At 37.3% G+C, this 21,612-nt stretch overlaps 1 protein-coding gene across 4 annotated transcripts in view; it reads left to right on the top strand.

The window, feature by feature from the left end:
- The window catches only part of Macrod2 (mono-ADP ribosylhydrolase 2), a 1,801,573-nt gene that overhangs the window by 1,355,629 nt on the left and 424,332 nt on the right, over positions 1 to 21,612 (top strand). The window lies entirely within an intron of this gene.

The following is a 21,612-nucleotide window of genomic DNA, read 5'->3' as shown; positions in this document are numbered from 1 at the left end:
ATGTCCTTCCCCCACGGTATAACCTCTGTTTTCACTGTATTTGATGTTGGTATAATTTGTGGAGGGGAAGGGAAAAAACAAATTGTTTAAATAGGGATACAGGTGGGCCCATTGCAACAATGAGATGTACAAGTCGTTATGTTGAAAACAAACTTTACAACTTTGGTGCAGGAAAGGGGGGGGGGGAGATGGGAAGGTATGGTAAGGGGAAACAAAGGAGGAGGCAACAATGCTTGATAAGAAATGCACTCATTACCTTGCCCATGTAATTGTTACCCCTCTGTACCATATTTTTCACAATTAAAAAAATGCAGTTTCTAGATATTCTCCATAGCTTAGGAAAAGGGAAACAAGTGCAGGCATACCCATGTTGTCCAGAAGTGACAAATATTATATTCCCTTATGATCCTCTGATCAGAACTGGACATGTCATCCCAAATAGCGTGCAAGGGAGGCTGGAAATATGAAAGACTATATGAGATATCTGCTAAGTGTTAATACTCCTACTGAAATGATATCCTCCCTGCAAAACTCAGGTCGGGAGATCCTGTTAGTAGTATGAAATTGTAGGTAGTTTTATCCTTAAATCCTTCTTGATGCCAGGATTGATGCTGATAGACACAGTTTGAAGGTTACCAATGAATCTCCTAACTTAAGTCTTATGAATGAAGGTTCACAGAACTAACACTGTAGTTAGTTTAGTTGGTTTAAAAGGTCTCCATATCAAGGGTTGCCCTTCCTCTCCTGCTCGAGAGAGAGAGAGAGAGAGAAGAGAGAGAGAGAGAGAGAGAGAGAGAGAGAGAGAGAGAGAGAGAGAGAGAGAGAGAGAGAGAGAGAGTTTATCTCAAAACCCATAGAGAAAGATGAGGAAGTCCCTACTCTACTAGTTAACTCCTCCCCAAAAGAGTCCTCCTCAATTCCACTTTGATTGACTGATCAGATGTATAGTTCATTTTATTTAATTCTACCAAGGTATGTGAGGGCTATTTATAAAGATATAGATTTTGAAACAAGAGTTTTAACCTTGACAATTTTGCTGATATGCGCACTTAGATTTTTAGGTTTAGAGTATATCACTTCGGGAAAAAAAAGAAAATGAACAGTGAGTGCAACTCTCACATGTATCTTTTAGTTTCTCCGTGACTGAAAATCCAACTCTAAGCAAACTGGCTCAAGCAAAGAAAGGAATTAACTTGTTCTTGCAATTGGAATTCCAAGGGGGAAGATTGGCTTCAGTTACAGCTGAATTCAGCAGTTAACTTAGGTATTGGCACCTACATCTATATTAACCTTTCGTTCTTTGTGATGACATTAGTTTGGGCTAATACACATTTAGCATACTAGCTGAATCAAGACAAAGACTCAGTTGTGTATCTTCTCAATTAATGTTTAGAAGAGAGATCCCAAAATGGTAACGTGAAATGCTCAGAGCAGCAAAGGCCTTGAATAAGTATTGGAGATTGCAAATATGTATTCATTTAGTGTTTTCCAAAGTATCATCAAGAGTTCCTTGATCAGACATATAGGAGAAGCTACTGCATTCTATATTTTCCTCTTGAAAATTAAAAATAGATCTTGTTCTATCAAGCTTTCTGGAAAGTCCTGTAGTTAAACAACACTCAAAAATGCCCCATAATGTAACTTTTCTCAAATTTCAAGAATTGTAACTTTTTTTTACAGCATTTTTAAAGGCACTCAACATGTACTCTAACATGTACATGTTAGAGTTTGCCACATCTTTAAAGCTACCAGTTTATGAAAGGAGCTACACACTCAGGGGATGTTGAGATCACATTCTTTCAGATTTCCCAGTTTATGAGGAAGTATCCAGTTCTTAAACAGCATGAACATTACTAAGATCTTTCCTGAGTCAATGTTCACTCAATCAGCTAGTCAATCCATTAGATACTGAGCATTTTTGTTTTATGTTCATATCTTCCATTTAAACCCTTACTGAAGAAATTTCTTCAGTCATGTACACATGCCAACTAAAGTAGTCTTTCAAATTAGTCTCTTCTCATGTGTAATTTTCACAGTTAATTCCTGACAAAGCAGAATATGATAAGAAAAAACAAACTTCAGTGACAGTCATTATAGTATAGATGAGATTTATTTACCCAAGTAGGAGCTACTGGTTAATTTAAATCATTTCTCAGATGAAATGGATAGGTGTGAAGCTATTCTCTAAGAAGTTAGTTTATGTGAATATTTTATTCTAATGGTGCCAGGGGTTTAACATAACAATAATTTATGTGATTTTAGCTCATAAAAGCGTGGGAACCCACACTAACTTTAGTTTTGAATCTGACAAGTGATTCTGCTAAAGAAATTCATTGCCAACTTGTTGAAAATGATGGAGTATACATTTCAGTCAGCAACTTTTCAAGGCCAGGTTCAAAGTCTCGAGAAGTTGCCACTACAGTAAGGAACCTTTATCTGAAGTTCTTGTAAATGCACAGTAGTTACCAATGTTGTTAAAAATCAATCTTTAGCCACAGAATATTTAAAATATATGTAAGAACAGGGTACTGGTAGTAATATGGCTAATAATATCCCAATAGCAATATAACAATATTCTTACTATAGCTAGTATTGTTGCAGTAATAGCAACAAATAGCTAATAATATTCTTTTGACTAGTAAATTGAAAAACAACAAAATCAAAACTACAAGATTATGTCAAGTGCCTGTGTTCCATTCTTTCCGTACTAGTCAGGAGGCTAAGATCAGAGATGATGGTTTGAAGCCAGCTCATGCAGAAAAGTCTGTGAGATTCTTATCCCTAATTAACCACCAAAAAGCCAGACTTGGAGCTGCAGCTCAAGTGGTATAGCGCTAACTTTGAGTTGAAGAGACTGAGGGACAGGCCTTGAGTTCAATGAATTAAAGCCTTTAAACATAAATATGTAAAAATAAATAGAAATGAATAAAAAACAGAGAACATTGCTTTTCAAAACAATGTCATTCAAGAAGCAAAGGCTAATTGCAGAAAATCAAGAAGAGCAACAGAACTCTACGAACACAGAAACAGATAACCTTCTACTCCCATCAACTGTAGTATGCTAGCACAATGCATCCAGCTTCACTGACTGGCTTTCCCTAAATCTAGGTATGATCAGTTTTACCATGCCATTTAAGAAACCAAGTGAACTTAATTTTCTAATAAAAGCCTATGTCCTCACATACTAACACAGAATAACATTTTCTTTAATTAAAATCAAATTTGGGTTTCGTTATTTTCCCCTCCACACCTTGAGGATTAAAAAAAAAAGGAACAGGCTTATGATGGAAGGGGTTTACAGCAGCTCTTTGCATGAGTATGTACAGCGATTTGGAGATGCCTGTGGTCTAAGGAATAGTTCAAAAGAGAATCAGCAAAACCGGGTTTTGCTTAACTTCCTTTATTTTAGCTCTGTAATCTAGGCATGAAAACAGTCTAGGATGAGAATGCCAAGGACTTAAAAAAAAAGTAGTCTGTGGTATAGTAAAGAATTGGTAAATCTGGACAAATAAGTAATTCCAATAAAGAGAATTGATGTGCTAAATACACTGAGCATGCTAGAGTGGTCTTATCTAAGTTGCACCCTTTATCCTTTAGTTCTAGGGCTTTGGGTTCAGGCTTCTCCAAGACTGCTGGGAGGGGAGATGTTTCAGTGGGTTTACAGTAAGGACAGTTCTAAAATATGGCTGTTGGGGAGAAGGTGAATGCTGTAGGTTAAGTCACTTTCCATCAATGAGGAAAGGTAAATATACCCACAGGGAAAAAAATGACTTCCTAGAGCTAAGCAGGAAGTCTTGGTCAGAGCACCCTGTGACTTCCCAGGAGAATTCATGGTTTACTTAATTCCAATTAGCTGATAGTGGGAAGGTGCAAAGGAAACATGACTCATCACAACTGACTTGTGAAAGGTTTTTATTTACAACTAATATTTCAGAGTTAGAATGGATTTCAGTGTTATCTTAATGAATTTACACATGTTTTACAGAAATATACTATAGGTTGAGAAAGAGTACATAGAGAAGTAGGTGAATTTTTGCAAACTGGGCACATCTGTATAACCAGCATTGATTTTCTAGCATCCCAGAAGATTCCAAGCTCCCTCCAATTGACTACTTAGAATACAAGTTGGTTTGGTATATTTACAAAATACCTGTTTAAAATCAGGTGTGGTGCCACTTGCCTGTAATCCTAGCTACTGAAGAGGCGGAGAGCTGAGGATTGTGATTCAAAGCCAGCCCAGACAGGAATGACTGTGAGACTCTTATCTCCAATTAATCACAGAAAAAGACTGAAGTAGAAGTGTGGCTTAAGTGATAGAATGCTAGCCTCGAGCAAAAGGAGCTCAGAGACTGTGCTGGGGCCCAGAATTCAAAAATAAAACAAGATAAAATTCAAAAATAAAAATAAGATAAAAAGTTAATGACTCATAGTTTCAATGATCCATTCAAAAATTCTTGAAATCATACCATATAACTAATAACTAGAAAGTTGGGAATGTTTTATAGCTAAAATTTATAATACTGATGATAATTATTATTATCATCATTGGCATGCATTACAGTTCATCTTTTTTCCCTTTTGCTTTATTTATTTGCTTTATTTAGGGCATGATTACATGGATGTTGACAGTTGTATATTAATGTAGCCACTATTTCACAGTGGATCTTCAACAGTTCCAATCAAACCTTAGCCACCCTTCCCCACCTCACAAACAAAAACCCTTACACTATCCTTTATGGGTCTATTTTCATTATTCCTAACTTCTGGTAACTTCAGATAGAACTTTATATTTTGAGTTCTGAGATAGTAATGAGGAGACATAGTTCTAATTCTCCATTTCTCACCTGAAAAATTTTCATTTCACCTTTATCTGTCTTTGCATCATCATCACACTAAAGCCATTTCAGTTTTTGATAACAAAAGGCCAGAGATTTTTCTGTCCATATTAAGAAAGATACTGTTCTGGTGGTGAAAAGTCTTAGTGTTCCACCAGACTGATTATCCTTGTTTTCTGCACAAGAGATGGTTTCATTTTTTACTTTCTAGTGGTAAAGCCATTTATATTGCTGAGAACAGAAATTTCGACCCTTGGGTTAGGATAACTGTGAATTTTCCGCTGTGCATAAAACACAACCCACGATGGAGCAGAAAGCAAATAGCTAGAGCTCAATTAGGCTGCTGGTAGATATACCCTGAAACACCAAAAGTATTTTTCTGAGTTTTTCAGAATTCTATTTCTCCCAGAAAATGTTTCTTTTCCCTCCCAAGTCATTGACTCTAATAATTTTCCCAAGCTATCTTTTTTATGAGCAGTTCTTTACCACATATACTTCCACTTATTATAGGGAAGTAGGTGGTACACTGAGGGGAAATCAATCAGTTTAAATGGTTCTATACATAGCAGCAGTTGGTCAATTGTTCCTGCAATTTCAATGGATTCTGGCTTCTACCATTGCAAAGAAATACCTCAATATATTTACCTATATACAACAGTGAGTCTGAAGTGCAAATTATGCTCTATTGACAACTCTCTTAATCTTTTATTTATTATATTACAAGGACAAAGTACATTCTACAGAGAAAAACAATACAAGTCAATCAAGCAAGAGAACATTAAAAACACCCTACTCATCTGTCTCCAGAAACAGACACTCATTTTCCCCCTTAACTTTTTATAATGGAATAACTCAGAGTTTTATACTGAAGTGACAAAAAGAGAGTGAACTCAAAATACTCATTACTAGCTATACTCATTATCAAGTCATGTCTGCTCTCATTAATCTCTAACCCCCTGACCCCACCCACATGGTTAATTTTAAGCAAATCTCAGATATCATTTTATGTATAATGTCAGTTTTTATTTATTTTTAAAAGGCAATGATTTTCCAAACATTAATTAATGCCATAATCATAACCGAAAGGTCTTAATAGTTCCTTTATATTCTTAAAAAGTCTTGTGATACAAAGTTGTCTGATTAACTCCTTGGTATCTATATAGTTGAGAAAAAAAACTATTTGTAACATCTCAGTGCACTTCCTTTCCAACTATTTTCTTTCTTTACTTTGTATTCATGTACATATGTTCCTTGCCAGAATTTTTGCAGTGTGAAACACATTTATTTTATTGTTTTATATTCACAAATACATTGGCTTATAATTCAGCAATATCTTTCTAAAATTACTATCATTTAATAAAAGTATGTCTCCATCATTCTGTAAAAGTGTATTTAAGTCTACTTCATTCTTTGTACCCTGATTATTTCAAATGTTACAAGGTTGATAACTCTCTTTCACTGGTGTCTTCCTTTGTATTGATAAATGCAAATATGCTTGAACCACATATTATAACCTTATATGACACTTAGCAATTTATCTGATACCAAGTTACACAGCTAGGAAAGTAACCACTGTTTATATTCATCTGAAATGGCTGAGTTCACCTGATAATTTATAATAGTTTTCTAAGTAGAAACTATGTCTGAATGACCCTCTTCTGTGAGGTTACAGATGCTCATAGGTTTTAATGATTCAGGAACATTTGGTCTTGTTTACAATCTTTAAAGCCAGCATGTGAAAGACCTGTAGTTTGAAACCATACAAACGAAGCATGAATCCTGGCTCTATCATTTATTTCTGAGAGTCTCAGTGTGTATTACCATCCCTAAGCTTGAAGTGTTTCCATCTGCTTAAAGAAGATAATAAAAATTGTCTAATCAGGGGTAGTTGTGAGGTTTGAATGTGATAATGATACTCAGGGCTTGCATATGTCTGGCATAAACCCTAATAAATGGTAATGACCTTCAGTGAGATATTTCATATGCAAACCATTATGCCTAGTATATACTAACAGGGCAAAGAGATACATAGATGATAGATGATACACATTTGATAGATAGTTAATATAATAATTCTAGTCATTATCATCAATTGGAATTGTTGCTCTTCTGTTAAATTTTTGGAAACTTGATTTGAAAGTATTGTTGATTCTAGTCAAACATTATTTGGTTTTATTAGACTCTTTATTTTGTATGGTGTTTGCAGTTTGGGGGCAGAGATTTACCTTGCTTTCTCTGGTTTCTCTGGGTTTACAACTGCATCATCCTTTGCTTTATTCTGCCTACTTCAATCAGTACCAAGAGACTAACTGCTTTGAAATAAGTTATGGGAAGCCTGAGAAACCTCCAAGGAGGTTAGTTCCCACCCAGTAACAAGCTAACTGAGTCAGATTGTCCTGAAAAGTATTTTTTCCCCTCACAAAACCTCCAAGAAGCAACAGTGGATTCATGACCCAAAAAACTTATCTCTTTGCTTTGATTGTGACATTTCAAGTGCTCAGAACATTTGAAGTTAAAGAAAATAGACCCAAGAAATAGGTATTTGATATAGTTCTTCTCAAGCAGACATACTCATTTTGTTGAGCAGAATGGAGTGAGGTTAGCTCAGTGTTTCATGTGGTAAAGTCTGCATTTCAGTGCAGCTTCAGTAACTAAACAGTGTGCCCCTCAGGATGTATTTGTGGATTCTGTTCTGCAGGGGAAAAAAAAATCCAATTTTCACTATTGTTAGTCCTTTTGTTTTACGATCATATGGGCTCACTTTAAAAGCCTAATGGCTAAAACGTTTCCTAATCCTGCTTTTGAAGTCTAATGGATACAGTACAGTCAGATTTCAGAGAAATTACCAGTATGGAGATTTTTAACAATGAAAAAACCATGTATGTGATCTTAATCAGTATTTTCTAATGTGAATGTGGATATGGAAAATATAATTAGAAGGATGTTAGACCTTCCTTTCTGCTGTCACAGCACACAGCTGGAAATTGCTCATTATTAGCTTGCAAATCCTACAGGAAAATACAGACATATTTTTAGTACTCAGCGAATTTATGGTGGCAATTATGGGTACTCACATCACTTCCGGAATGTGCAAGTCCTATATCTTTATTCTCTGGGTTATGGAGACTTTTACTTTATCACGCTTGTGCTCTCGGAATATTGATTTCTGTGATGACTTGGGATCAAAATTGCTTTTCTGGTAATATATGGATGACAATACTGAGTCACTTTGCAATGCAAATTGTTTGGTAAGGCTCCCTGTCAGGGTTTACTTATTTATTTATTTATTTTGGCTCTGAAACTGGGAAACGTAAAAAAGAGAATCAGTTTATTTTCTGGCCACCAAATTCCCTCAGCCTACTTATAGCTGAAGGTATACATTCTGTGTCCATCCTGAGAAAGTTTGGGAGCAGTGAATCTCATTCCATTAAAAGTAAAACTTTCCTTTCTGCTCTGGAACCCCGCTTGCTCTTCCTTGTTGGTAGTTGAGAACCTCTCTGTCATTACTAAATCCCATCGTTTTGGTAATACCTTCCTCCGCCTCCATCAGTGCTCTAATCTAAAAAAAGAAAGAAAGGAAGGGGAGAGAGAATTGAGAGAGAGAGACAGAGAGAGAGAGAGAGAGAGAGAGAGAGAGAGAGAGAGAGAGAGAGAGAGAGAGAGAGAGAGAGAGAGAGAGAGAGAGAGAAAGAGAGAGAGAGAGAGAGAGAGAGAGAGAGAGAGAGAGAGAGACTTTCTATGGCCTCTGCAAAGGTTCTTGGAGAGATTTTTTTTCTATTTTAGTCTCCTCTATTTTTTTTTTCTTCTCTCCTCAGCAAACTCCACTGGGCTCCAGACCCATTAGTCTTCTTTAAAAATGGCATCTCCATCTGCTGTTTCCTCAAGTCCAAATCACTGTACTCTTTATAAGGTCAATCTTACATATTTTCTTATCTACCAAATCTCAAAAATACTTGTAATCCAACCACTTTTCAGTCTTCATTAGACTGTCAAATCCATCAAGCCCAGACAGCTTACCATTGTCATTGAAATCTTTCCTCTTGCTAAATCTAATGGCTAAATCAATGATTTGACCTTTTTTTTTTTTACTTCTCTAAACTTCTATCTTGAGAATTTGACAGAGTACTCTTCAGTTATTTCAACAAGAACATTGAAAAAAGAGTGTGATCCAGCTGATGTATGTATATATACTAACTGTACACACACACACACACACACACACACACACACACACATAAATTTGTTAACCAGGTGACTGGAAGTAGATTGTGGTAGAAATGTCTATAGCAAACAGTCCCTTTGTTGAGCAGAGAGGTCAGAGTGGTTCCGATTTAGAAGGTTTGAACAGGAAAAGGAGTGGTTAAGGAGCTGAAGCTCTGACCATTGAGCAGGACTGCTGCCTAAATGGTACTTGTAGTGTGTGTAGGCTGACAGGAGAAGCCTGTGTATCTAGGAGAGGGGTGTGTTCGGATGGGAGATGTCAGACTGGGCAGAGACTCAAGAGGAAAGTGCAAGTTCTTCCTAATTCTTCTTCTTCTTCTTCTTCTTCTTTTTTTGTCGGTCATGGGGCTTGAACTCTGGGCTTGGGCACTGTCCCTGAGCTCTTCAGCTCAAGGTGAGCGCTCTACCACGTGAGCCACAGCGCCACTTCCTTTCCTAATTCTTCTTATCCTGCCCTTTCCCTCTAGCTTCCCCCAGCCCCAGAGCCTAAGGGGATCTCTGGCAAAGAAACAAAAATGTGAGAGCCGAGCCTTCTGTCACAGACCATAGGAGGACGAGTTTGAAAATGAGATCAGTAGCTTGGCAATTGGTACAATCAACCCCTCCCCCTGTTCTCAGCCCATAGCAACAAGTGTTTGTTGCTCCTTTTCATTTTCTTTTCCTGACTGTTCCTCATTTGCTAATGTGCTATTTGGGTGTTAGAGTGCCTGAGTACTTGATGCTGAACCATCTCTCCTTAATCCCTCTCATTCAGATCCATGGCTTTTAATATACTTATATTCACAGACAGTGGTCAAATTTATATCTTCATCATTAGTTCTCTCTTAATTCAGAGTATTTGATACATCTCTACACAGATATTTAATGGGTACCTCAAACCCAACAAATGTAAGTCAGTGCTTTTGATTCCGAAGCCATCTCCAACCTGTCCCCGCCTGTCATCATCTCAATAATTTTCACACAATCTGTAATTTCCTTAGGCCCAAATCTCAAAGGTACTTTGTGACCTCAGCCTCATCATTATTCTTATAAAAGCAGTCTTACAAATTATTCTTACAAATTCAATCTTGAAAATATATTTTCAGTCCAGCTAGTTTTCACACCTACATTGCTGCCGCTATGATACAAGAAACCATCTTTATCTGGAATTACTCAAGAGGTTTAAACTTGCCTTGCTGCTTTTTCACTTGTGACCCTTTTATCCCACACCATGATCATGTGACATTTGTCATGCAGATCTCATAGGAAGCCTCTTTAAAATCTAAGAGCTATTCCTGAGAAGCAGAAATAAAATGTAACCTCCTGCCTGCCATGTAACCTAACATGAGGCTGCACACAGGGTTATATGATAAGTAGTCTAGGCTTGGCAGCCCAGCCAATCTCTCGCAAATACTCAACTCTAAAATCATGTCACAGAAGCAGCCATAGACAATGCAACAGTTACTGCAAAGGCTGTGTTCTAAGAAGCTTTATTGACAGAAATAGGCAATAGGCCATATTTGGCTTTGGTCATAGTGTATATAACACTATCTATTGTACTTCATTTCTACTTCATCTCTCAGACAGAATGATGTTCTCTGGGTTACCATGTCTTTTATGTCCTTTCTATCTGCAGTTCTTCATCTTCAGCTGTGTTTGTGGCTAGCTTCTGTCCTTTATTCAAATTTCTACTTACATTTTACCTCTTCTACCATTAGGAGAAAATTGCCTCCCCTCCGCCGACATGTCTTTCTGTCTCTGTTGTGTATTTCAGAGCAGTTGTCAATACTGGAAAAGTTTTTATTTACTCACATGTGTATTAACCATTTCTTCCTCTAGATAGAGAGACAGAGTGTTTGAAATCATATCAACCATGTCATGCTTATAGTCATTCAGTATATATTTGTTGGATGACTTAATTACAAAGCCTTTTTTTTCTCACAAATTCAAATACCTATCATTTGCATAGATCTCCTAGCTTTTTACTGATTCTGCCTTGCTTTGGTTAGCTTGGTACCTTATCTTTTAGAATCTTAACATTTTCCTTGGGCTCAGAAATGGAAAAAGAACACTTTGGAAGTATATATGTAATGGAGTAGTTGGTTTTAAAATATGGATTATCTAAGAAATATGTGCTTAGATATATAGAAACTTGTATATCCTTGCAAAAGATGTATGATTATTAGCAAGAGCAGAACTAGATGATTCCAGAGTATTTCCTCCTCAATACTTATATAGCCTACTTGCTAGAATATTCTCATATATCTCTTTAAATAAATGGTCATTTGCAACCCCAAAATCTGTTGGCTTTCTTTAAAGGGTCTCCTGGAGTGAAACGATGCCAGTTTTAGGAAGGAGGCATATTTCTGAGCCCATGTCATATCACCGAGGGCTACAAACTGCTACTCAGTCTCTTCAACTCTTTTCATCCTTAGGAGAGAGAGGCTTGCCATTGGTATCACATTTAATACTAACCTGTTATAATCAAGTTCAGTCTCTAGGTTAAGAGACCACAGTTGCTGAGTGGAAAATACCTCCTGGAGTCCTGGCTGATGAAAACAGCTTCACCTTTTGCCTGAGTTACCATGCAACCTTACAACAATTTACCACGAAAGCCACAGTGGCTGAGCTGATAGATGGTTAAGACAAAATATTATTTTCTGAAGAAAGGGACAGGAGAAGATAAAGAAAAACGTATGGGAAGTTCTACCAATTCATAGCAACCCTGTCGAAAAGCTCTCAAAATGTGTGCATCCAATTCCACACAGAAAAGTACCAGTGCTGTGCTTTCCCTGACTCCTACCATTAATTCAAGGCCCCATTCTGCCTTCAATCATTCCTTCCACTCTCATCCCAGAGGCTTCATATTATAGTTTCTCCTGGTTACCCATAAAACTTCTGCCTCAGAAGCCTTTGTAAGTGAAGACCACATAAAGAAATGTGAATTACCAAGGGACTTATAGGAAGCAGATTACATATCAGAGCTAATGTCCCTCAAGTTTCCATTTTCCACTGGCCTTAGTATCATCACAAAATTCAGCAGTGGAGACAAGAGGGAAAAGTAGTTCCATTCCATTTCCTGCAGAGAGGCTCTGGTCTGGGGCCAAGAACCCCAGGTACCTTGGAATATCCCACTTAATCCCCTAAATCTCTCTGCTTTCTTGCAGAAAATCCTCTATAGTTTCCTGGTGCCATGTTCCTGAGAGCCCTCCTGGGGCTCCAACAAGTATTCTGTTTGAATCCTTTATGCCATGGTCATTTTTTTATTACACACACACACACACACACACACACACACACACACACACACACTCACACCCCTTGTGGAAACAATCATTGTATCCCTCTGGCTTTTAAATAATCACAGTAGTACACACCTTTACTTACAGGAGATACGTTGCAAGAGCCCCAGTAGACAGCTAAAAGCTCAGATAATTCTGATCCCTATACGTTAGATAGTATGCTTTTCCCCCTCTACATGTATACCTACGATAAAATTGAATTTACAAATTAGGCACAGCAAGAGATGAATAGCAAAAGCCAATAAATATAATAATTGTAACCCTATACTCTGAATACTTATGAATAAGCTCCCCTGATGCTCTTAAAACACACATCATCTCGTAATGGCATGAGACAGTGCAATCAATGTGATGAGATGAAGAACCTGAATAATGTATGCATTGTAACGCAGTGTTTGACAGCTAAAAGTTACGGAAACACAAGTGGCAGGTGTAGCAAGAGTAACACGAATACCATGAACTCTCTCAAATACTCAGCCTATCTGACTGCTAAGTGACTATTAGGTTCGTGGTGTGATAAACGATGACTTAGATCCTTATTGAAAGGAAACAATGACAAGAAAAACTGTACAGTATGGCTTGGTCTAAAACATATGAATTATTTCTAGAATTCTCTTTTTAATGTTTTCACACTGCAGTTAAGTGGAATCATAAACTTGGAGCTATAGACAAGGAGAATAAGATCATTATAATTAAACTTCAAAGATCAAGGGCAAGTTTCTTATTAGATGTTACCTTAAATGCTCTCATGAATGACCCCAAAGATTTTCACTCCTTAGCAATAGCCTTTTGGGTGTCCCAGAGCAACTATATTAGACTTCCCTAGGATACTGGTTAAAAATGTCACCTCCTGGATTTCACTGGAAATGGGAAGATCAAACCAATTTCTGGAAGTGGGGACCAGATCTGTGTATATTTTTAGAGTGTTTTACACTCTATTCATCCACAAGGTTACTTCTGAGAACCTCTTCTCCAATGTAATGTGTAGATCTCGGGTATAATAGAAAGAAAACAAATTATAGAGCTTGGCTTGGCAAAATATGGTCTGCTTTTTAATTAAGGTTGGAATAACGTGGAATAGCTTTTAAAATGATTTTGCATTTGCATTTGTATATTTTAGAACAAAGTAAGAAGGTAATCTGAAACCAGTTTTTTCACTTTGACGATTGAGAATGAAGTTGAAGGGGGAAAAAAAGAATATTTAGAGAAGAAATTCTAAGCAAACCTAAAGAAAGGCAGCTTGAAAAGGGAAAGGGATTCTCTTGTTGGTTTCAAATCCATCTTCCTCCCCTCTGGTTCATTTCTTCACATACATGTACTCATAAGACACAACCGCAGAGGTGTTTGTACCTAACTGGAAGATGTATATTCCCCTCCTGAGCAGCTTTCATGCAGGGCCTCAGAGCAGTGGACTCAGTTCTTGGTAAAAAATTGTGGTATTCTTGCTTGCAGTTTCTGTTTCCATTGTCTGCTATTTCTCTGGCTTAGTAATTTTCCCTGCAATGTTAACATCTCCCATGACTGTCCACATCTGTGAGTATAGCCTCCATTTTCCTATGGCTCAAATCCAAAGCAGCCATCTCCATGGATTTCTCAGGAGATGTCAGATTTCACAAGCTTGTCACTTGGTTACAGATCATGATGTGCCAGTAGACAGGGCAACACTGTCACAGTGCCATCTTAGAGTCATAATAAACACAGAAGATAGTGTTAGTATCCCCAGCACCTCCTGACACTCAGCAATCACTAACTGTGACCCTAGACCAGACAGCTTATTTTTTTCCTAAGGCCAAAAAGCTGGTGCAGTTCCTATTTTTTGGGGGGCCTCACCACTTTCTTAAACTGGTGTGTAAATAACCCAGCTTCCTCCTCCAGCTATCACCCAGAGATAGTTTTCTGGAAGGATTAAGCCAGTTGACCTCTGAATCACCTGTCTCAACCACAGACTCTTTTGGTTGCCTTCTCTTTCCTGTTTTACTTCCTCATCCCTTCATTGGTGCTTCTTAGACTCGTTCCCCAAATTTCTAGCCCAGGTTCTGTCTCAGGGTTTGCTTCTGGGAGCACCTAGAACTAAGACATGTCACTGTCAACCAAAATCTCATTGTGCTACAAGGTCCTTTTCTATTTAACCAAGGTGACATTTGGAGATTGAGCTTCTTGTTCAAGGGAGAGGTATACATCTTTCTGAGCAGGGGAGGGGAACATTTGAAGCCAGTGAACTCTTCTATGACACTCCTAACCACATTTTTTCTGTGGCATTACATAGATACAGAATGAATGGCATTAGTATCTACAGCCCCTGAGCCCTTCTCTATTTAATCTGTTAATCCAGCTAACTCTTAGTTCCACACTTTACCACGTAAATCCACAAGAAGACTTGTTGAGTCAGTTTATGGGCTGCTGCATTCTCAGAGACTACACTATACTTACATACAGTAGATATGGAGTGAGCCTTAAGACTTGTATATCTAGCAAATTCCCAAGTGAAGCTACTGCTGATACTGCTCATGCCCCATGCTGGAAGCAGCTTGTGTGAATATGCGTTCCTGTAGCTTGTTAAGACACAGAACCTGTCAGGTGCCACTGAAATAAAGCATTGATTTTTTTTTTCTTTAAAAACTGTATCTCTTGGTTTTGATTAGGTAGTATACTTACATGTCTCCAAAGACAAAGTATATAAAGAAACTGACAGATTCTTTCTTAATACGGGAAAAAAATACATCAATCTAAATCCGGAGCTGGTGTCATGCTTAATGAGTAATACACTGGAACCATTTCCATGGAAGGAATACAACAAAGAAGGTCTGTGATTTACCAGTATTCTGTAGGGATTTTCAATACAATTGCCTATATGTAGCAACTAGAGAATCCACTGAGAAAAACTCTTCATATACCAAATAGCATGACTATGTATATATTAATGCAATATACTAGTAAACTTCCTGTACAAATATTAAAGAACATGCTATACCAATGGAAGCTTCACTGCTCAAAATATTTGATAAACTATATTTAAAAATTTTCAAGATGTATATGTTATATTTGTTATTTTGCTTTTTATTGTTAGGTTTAGTTGTACAAATGAGTTGCCATTTAACAAAGCAGTTCATAAATAAAATATATAATAAATATATATTATGTAAAATTAAATATGTTTTGAACAATGTCACCCCTTTCAATGCTCTCACCTGCCCCTCCTATGCACCCCTTCCCTCGTTCTTACTTTTGTAGACTATACACTGCATTCTTATCCACATCTCCCCCTCTTTTTCTCTTCATTCATCTATGCCTTTCCACTTGATCCCACACCATCCCCTCTAGTACCCACTTCCTGGCATCTTATTTTCCTGAACTTGATTTTGGCTTCCTAAGAAATTACACTATTTGAGATCTCCCTTGAATCTACCTATTTCAGTAAATACATCAGTGTAAACTTGCATACCATCCATGTAGTAAGGGCTAAAGAGAGTCTTCTCAGAAAAGGAAGAGAAAATGGACAATAAATTACATGAAGAAATACTCAACATCTCTGGCCATAAAAGAAATGCAAATCAAAACCTTGATACTCCATCTCACCCAACTTAGAATGACTATTTTCAGGAAAACCAACAATAACATATACTGGCAAGGATGTAGCTAAAAAGGAACCCTGTTATACTATAGGTGGGAATGTAAACTTGTTAAACCACTCTGAAAATCAATGTGGAGGTTCCTTTAAAAAAATTAAACATAGAACTACCCTAAAATCCAGCAATCTTACTCCTGAGCATTTACCCTAAAGATTACAAACAAGGATATATATGCTATATTACAAAATAAAATTACAAACTGTGTAATTTTGTGAAAAGCACAAGAGAAGATTTGAATCAATGAAATACACTATTTTCTTTAACAGCAAGGTTTAACTTCAAAGAATGTTTATTCCTTTTAAGGAAACCCAAGATGATCCCAATAAAAATAGCAACATGAAATTTTAAGGTATGAATATTGCTGCTTATCTTTAGAGAAGTTTATGTTCCCAGCAACCATGAGCAGATTGTTTTCCACATAGAAGAGATTTCCCATATCCCTTTCTCTCACAAAGACCCAGCCTCCCCACAGTCAATGTCACCCATCTGAGGGATACATTTATTTGGTACAAGAAGAACACACTTACAGTAACTGCCCAGTGTCCCAAATTTACATTAGAGTTCAGTCTTGATGGAGTTGAACAAATGTCTAGTGATATGTATCTACCATTAGAATGTTTTCCATACAGAGTAATTTTGCTGTCTTAAAACAATTCGCTGCTTAGCCTTTCGTTCTTCCTTCTCACTCTCTGGGTATTGTTGCTGTCATCATACTGTCTAGATTGTCATAGCAGGAACCTTATAGGGCATGGCCTACCCAGATTGTCTTCCTCTGCTTAGTAATGCGTTTACACTTCCTCCATGTCTTGTCACGGTTTGATAGTTCATTTCTATTGGTGCCAACTTAAATTGTTGGACTATACATGCAATTTATAGAAAGCATATGGAAAAACACACAGCTGGTTTTGTCAGTAAAATCTTTCAAGAGTAACAAGGAAGGACTAATATCAGTATACTATAAAACCATGAACTATGATTAAATAACAATTCATATTAAAACATCTTGGCATAGTAATTTAAACATTGTGGTATGAGATCATGAGTAGACATAGCAACAAAAGACATAAGAACAATTATAAAGTTCACATAAATTCTTGATCACAGGATGAAATTTGAAGCCAGTGGTCATTTGTGTAATTCACATTGATACTTTTGGCTCTGTATTTACACAAGAGAAGTCACTAAATGCCAAAGTGTTGACCTTTTAAAAATCTTTAAAAAAAATACATAAAGTAAGAATTCCTGTTTGTTTTAAAGCTAAGCAAAATAGAGGCCCAGAGAGATTAAGCATCTTCCTTCCTATTGCACAGTAGAGAGCAACTCACTCAGAATTCAAACTCTGGCCTTATGACTCCCTACCCAAAATGTGTTCTCTCTCTCTGGCTTCTAGTCTTGCCATAAACCATTTGGGGCCATTTCATTTATGATTTTTTTATTTCCTGTTCATCAGATTGATTTCATTTGAGTACTTCTTTTCTGGAAATTACACAAACTGTGTAATTTTGTGAAAAGCACAAAGGAAGATTTGAATCAATGAAATACACTATTTTCATTTAACATTTCCAACATAACTTTCTGTTTAACAACTTGAATCATAAAATTAACTCAAAGCATTTTCTACAAACTTAAGGCAATTGAGAGAAGGGAATAGAGTTGGAAGGAATGGGGGAAAATGATGAAAAGGGTGACATTGATCAAGATGTATTTTGTTCATAGACGATTTGTTGAATGATAACTCCTTTGTACAACTACTTAAAGATAATAAAAATAACATTTAAGAAGATTTTTAAATGCCTAAAAACATTAGGACTCTAGAGGAAGTCAACTTAATTTTTTTTCAGTTTATATCAACAACAAAGTGGAGAATTGAAAGTCTGGTTGGGTTGAGTATGTCATCCCTGGGCAGAGAGACGGTATGGCCAGATCTCAGCAAGGCTAGGGAAAATGGTCCATTTCCCTTACTTCAGAAATGCAGATGGGCAAACAGGCTCCTCTCTCCATTGGGGCCTGGTTTTCCAACTACCCAGAATGCCTTGAGGCCAGTCCTTATGCTCATTTGCTCACCCACATAGCACTAAGATGCCAGGGACATAACATGGTTCTCCAGGTCTTCAGCCTTCGGGGCCCTTTGCCTTCGTCTCGCCTGTAAGGAGATTTGAACAGATTTATTGGTGATCAAGATGCTGGGCTCGTTTACATCCCACTGTGAGCATAACTCCTGATTCTGAGGAATGCAAGTATTAAAAAAATAGTACAATCCACCTGTGAGGAAATCCATGATTTGCTCGTGATTTATTACTTTTATTTTTTTCCTCTTTAACCTGGATACAGCCCTTGTTTCATTAGGCTTATTATGTTTTTAATTACCTTAGGGACCTATTTGGTGCCTAATTATCTGTATGACAGGAAATTAAACTAAGCTGCTATTTATCTACAGGCACTGGTACCTTATTCCCTCCACCCCTTTCTTTTCTTTTCCTTTTCAGAATGGCAATATGAATTGCAAATCTGAACCAATGTAAATTCAGTACATCACTTCTAAGTTCTGAGTTATTAATTATTCAGTGATAATTCAAAAGATAGTAAGAATTTCCTCAACTGATTGTTAAATTGCTAACAGTAGCTGTTAGTGTTTTGGTACCATCCTGCTCAAGTATAAGTTCTGTCAAGTCTGACTTCTTAGGTTAAATCCTAGTATTGGTACTTAATAGCTTAAAAAAAAAAACTTCATGTGATTGCAAAACCTTTTAATGTTTTAGTTCTCTTACCTATCTCTGAAATGGGGATAAGAAAAAGGCCATAGAGTGGCTGAGAAATATGATGGCACACATTTAAGTATGTATTCCAATACCTAGTAACACAGTATCGCTCAGTTCTTGCTATCATTATCAGGAGAGTCAAGACTTGTAGATAGGGATCAAAGTTTTATTAACAGCCATCTGTTATCTGTTCCTGATAAGAGATGAGAATTGGGAACCCCTGCATATTTTTGCTGCCATTGAAAATACTAGAGGCGGATTTGGCTCTTCGTCTAAAACTAGGCAGGAAGATCTCAACATATGGCTGCTCTGTTCCACAAGCTCTGATCTTGTTTACTGCTGACTTGTGAGCCTGGTCAGCTGTTAATTGAAAGCCCCCAGTCATACAAGATTCAATTTCCCCCTCTAATTCTGCTTTCCACTGTCTCACTCTTACACATCTCAGTTATGAGTCCTACAGGTAATATGACCCTGTTACAGAAACTTATGAAAGCAAGACAATGAAATAAATGAAAATTTCACATTTTCCCTTAAGTTTTATTTCTGTGCATTTTTTTTTCTTGTTTTGGTCATGGAGCTTGAACTCAGGGCCTGAGTGATGTCCCGGAGCCTCTTTGCTCAAGGCTAGTACTCTACCACTTGAGACACAGCTCCATTTCCTTAGGTTTTATTTCTGTTCCCATGGCAAGACTGATAACATTCTTTATTTAGAGCCTTTGTCTCCATTGTCTTCATTATTTCATGTCTCGGGAACAAAAATCTACTAGAATATTGGAGGAGGATGAAAACACCCATAGTATACTGACGAGTTTAGATTCATTTTTCAAACCTCTCCTTTCTTGTCATGCTTTGTCAAATGGGTTTGAGGTTGTTGTTGTTGTTTTTAACCAGTCAGAAGCAAATATTAAATTGCTACACTTCAATCTCAGTAGTTCAGAAGGAACCCTCATGCCCCCCAGAGCTAAATCTACCAATCAGAGTGACATATCTGCAAGGAGGTAATCGAGCAGCAGCTAGAGAGACACACACAATCTCACATAAACCAACCCAGGCCATAATGATAATTGCAGTGTGGCAGTCCCTGGTATCCTAGGAGTAATTACTCTGACATTCTTTATCATTGTGTGCTAGATGTGATATGAAGCAATTATCTAGTTGCTTTTTTGGAATATTGATGCCTGGGCTGTCTCCACATATTATCCTCATCTCACGCTATGACCCTGCAGGACTTAATTCTGACACCTTGAGTCTCTCATGGCAAATTGATAAGGAGCTCTGGCTTAATCTTCATTTTCTTAGGATGAGACTCTGAAGTTTGCCAGTGTTACTAGGGAGAAGTACTGATAATGCAAGGTACTGCCATTTACTTTTTCCACTTGCAGGATTTTGATTTGTATTGCAAATTCTCTAGTGCTTGGTGCCCTACTGCAAATATCAGCACAATGGCATTTACAGCTAATTGTAAACTACCCTCCTAACAGAAGCAGACAATATTGTTTTCCTTTATAATTACTTGCAACAGTCCCTGTGTTCATAAGAAGCACTTCTCATAACCCTATTTTAATAGTAATCCAAGGAATATGGAATAAGATTTATTAAGACCATATGCTTCAGGTCCACGTTCATTTTGTTGGAGTAATGCCTGCAAGCTTGGAAATTTCACCCTCCAAGAGGTGGTCTATTTTCTTAAGTGGAAGTTGGCAATTTGTCAGTATTTTGCTTTCATCAGGATAGTTATTTCTCAGTTCCTTTATTTTCTTTTTATTTCTGAGAGCAGACTTTTGTTTGGAACATGGATCAGCATGCCTGTGTTTTAAATATTTCATACCATATCAGTTTGTTTATACCACGCACAATAGGAGTCATCTGGCATCTCTCAAAAAAGCTGGAGAAGCTATTTTCTGATGCTCTCTGTGAAGGGCCCCGTGGCTTTGCCCCTTTATGTGAGGTCTGCAGGGAGGAACAAGTAAGTACAGTCCATGGAAGGTCCAAGGTCCAAACCATGCCATTGCGATGGCATTTGATGAGACAACACACATATTTACTCATGTGATTTCTTGCTTGGTGTTTCCATACCTGGGGGAAATTTTCAGCAAGGTAGTTTGGAATAATGTCAAAAGCATGAGCTTTTGAACATGAACTACCTTGATCACTGCTAGTCACCTCACTTCCTCTCAAAGAATCATTGTTTCACCATTGGAGAATGGGGAGAAACACAAATCTCCCTTACAGTTAATCGTAAGAAGGAAAAGCTTCAGCACAGAAAGACTAGGAATTGTCTCAGTGTTACCTGTCATTCATCTGTATTTCTGTTGATGCAAATGGTTGAATTAGTGGATTTCCAATTCCCTGTCTGTTACTGTTATCCTTTGTCTGTGATAGAAATGAATTGCTTAATGTACTGTTTGATAACCTTTACCCCATGAGCAATTCCCATTTTCTACCTTACCCCTCACCACTTCATAAGAAAATGGAAAATACATGTTTCTGTGCATTTATGCAATGTTTTATTTGGATGCGTTCTTTGAAAATAATTGATGCTAACTTTTTTTTTTGTAGGTTGTGGGGGGCTTGAACTCTGGGACTGTGCACTGTTCTTGAGCATTTCATTTCAAGGTGAGTGCTCTACCCCTTGAGCCACTGTGCTACTTCCAGTTTTCTTCTGGTTAATTGGAGTTAAGAGTCTCACAGACTTTTCTGCCCTGGCTGGCTTTGAACCATGATCCTCAGATCTCAGCCCTGAGTAGCTAGGATTACAGGTGTGTGAGCCACTGGCACCCAGCTATTTTTAATCTAACTTTTGCCATACACATTTTGAGCTCGATCTCATCCTTTTTAATTTTTTCTCTTTCTTTTCTTCCTGTTATTTTTTTCTAGGTGTGATATG

Source organism: Dipodomys merriami, unplaced genomic scaffold (genome assembly GCF_024711535.1).
Source record: "Dipodomys merriami isolate MVZ:Mamm:240054 unplaced genomic scaffold, mDipMer1.0.p SCAF_7, whole genome shotgun sequence".
Lineage (NCBI taxonomy): Eukaryota > Metazoa > Chordata > Mammalia > Rodentia > Heteromyidae > Dipodomys > Dipodomys merriami.
This window is presented reverse-complemented; position numbering and strand designations above follow the sequence as displayed.